The following is a 2,036-nucleotide window of genomic DNA, read 5'->3' as shown; positions in this document are numbered from 1 at the left end:
GGGCCTGAAGCCATCCTGCGGTGTTGCGGCCAGGTCACAAGAAAGCGAGTTGAAGAAAGGAGCTCAGGGGCACTGTAATTCACAAACCTGCAGAGTTATAAATGACAGCTATCGTCCAAAAGTAGACTGAAGTAAGGCTGCCAAGAGGACTTGAAAGCGGGGCAGAATTGCAGGAAACCGATTTCAGGAGGTAGACTGGAATTGCATTGAAAGCATAGGAAAAGAGGCAGAACGTCCACAATGATGCACTTGGCCAAAAACGGCGTATGCGTTTTTTCCTGAATATATTCAGGAAAAAACGCATACGCCCTTTTTGGCCAACCAAGCAAGCTTGCAAAGGAAATCTGCACTACAATGAAGTCTCACTTCCCCCCGGTCAAAAGGGCCATCTGAAAAAAGTGTAAAATCCAGAAAGGCAGGACAGGCCATGGAGAACTGGGAGCCTTGTTATGCTGATGGGCGGGATGTAAATTGCCAACAACCACTCGGGACAAGTGTATGGTGTTTCCTGAAACATCTAAAAAACAAAGCAACAGAACCTAGGGCACTTCCACTTATGGTCCTATAGCTTAGGGAAATTAAAATGAAAAAGACACAGCCACCCCAAAGTTTGGAACGGCTCTGTTTACAAGAACCTCGTTTACAGTACAAGTTCAACATCGCAGAAAGTGAAAAATGGATAAAGAAGTTGTGGTATTTACTTACAAAGCAATATCACTCAGCAATGAAATCTGTGTCATCAGGCCCTTAGCAGCACAATGAGTGGATTCAGGTATGATGATTCTAACTGAAATAAGTCACACAGAAAAAGAAACATCATAAGATATCAGTAATACACGGAATGTAAACTTGGCTACAAAGGAACTGAATTACAGAACAGAACAGTGTCTCAAATTTAGAAAACCAACTTATGCTTGCTTAAGTGTAAAGGTGAGTTGGGGTGCTGCATAAAACCAGAGATTGAAATGAGCACAGATAAAGTTCCTTAAGCCAAATATGGAATAGACAAGAGCTACTCCTTGCTCAACGAAATGGACTCAACACCACATATTAAACGCCTAAGAATGTACCTGACTAGTAAGTATCTTAAAACCTATGGATTGCTATGTCTCCAAAAGAGAATCAAGCTTGTGTACAGGGGCATAAACGCAGCAGTGATAGGATTGGAGAGGTTCGGTGAGCAAATGAAGACCCTTTGAAGTCATATTGCATGGTACCCATTACACGGGTCTTAACTCTCCAGGTTTAAGGTATTCTTCCTTCAGCTAAAACATGCATGTGGAACCCAAGTATGATCAACCATGTGAACGGGAGACGTGTTCAAATAAGTCTCAGTTTTCCTCCCCTGGTACTCGGGTGCAACATCCAGACGCTTTACTAACACTCTCCCCACTTGGAGAGTCAGCGCCTTTAACCTCCTGTTTGGCCCAGTTTGCAATTTCTGCGGAAGATGAACAGGAATAGCGAGAACCAATGAGAGACTAGCTGGAGGTGTCTGGACGGGCAAATTTAACTCTCATTTCCCACCATGAAGAGGAAATAACCAAAGGCTCAGCGTGCCGTGCCGGAACCAGATTAAGGCCTGAAGCCATCCTGCGGTGTTGCAGCCAGGTCACAAGAAAGCGAGTTGAAGAAAGGAGCTCAGGGGCACTGTAATTCACAAACCTGCAGAGTTATAAATGACAGATATCGTCCAAAAATAGACTGAAGTAAGGCTGCCAAGAGGACTTGAAAGCGGGGCAGAATTGCAGGAAACCGATTTCAGGAGGTAGACTGGAATTGCATTGAAAGCATAGGAAAAGAAGCAGAACGTCCACAATGATGCACTTGGCCAAAAAGGGCGTATGCGTTTTTTCCTGAATATATTCAGGAAAAAACGCATACGCCGTTTTTGGCCAACCAAGCAAACTTGCAAAGGAAATCTGCACTACAATGAAGTCTCACTTCCCCCTGGTCAAAAGGGCCATCTGAAAAAAGTGTAAAATCCAGAAAGGCAGGACAGGCCATGGAGAACTGGGAGCCTTTTTATGCTGATG

Source organism: Stenella coeruleoalba (assembly GCF_951394435.1).
Source record: "Stenella coeruleoalba genome assembly, contig: scaffold_294, whole genome shotgun sequence".
NCBI classification, from domain to species: Eukaryota; Metazoa; Chordata; class Mammalia; order Artiodactyla; family Delphinidae; genus Stenella; species Stenella coeruleoalba.
This window is presented reverse-complemented; position numbering follows the sequence as displayed.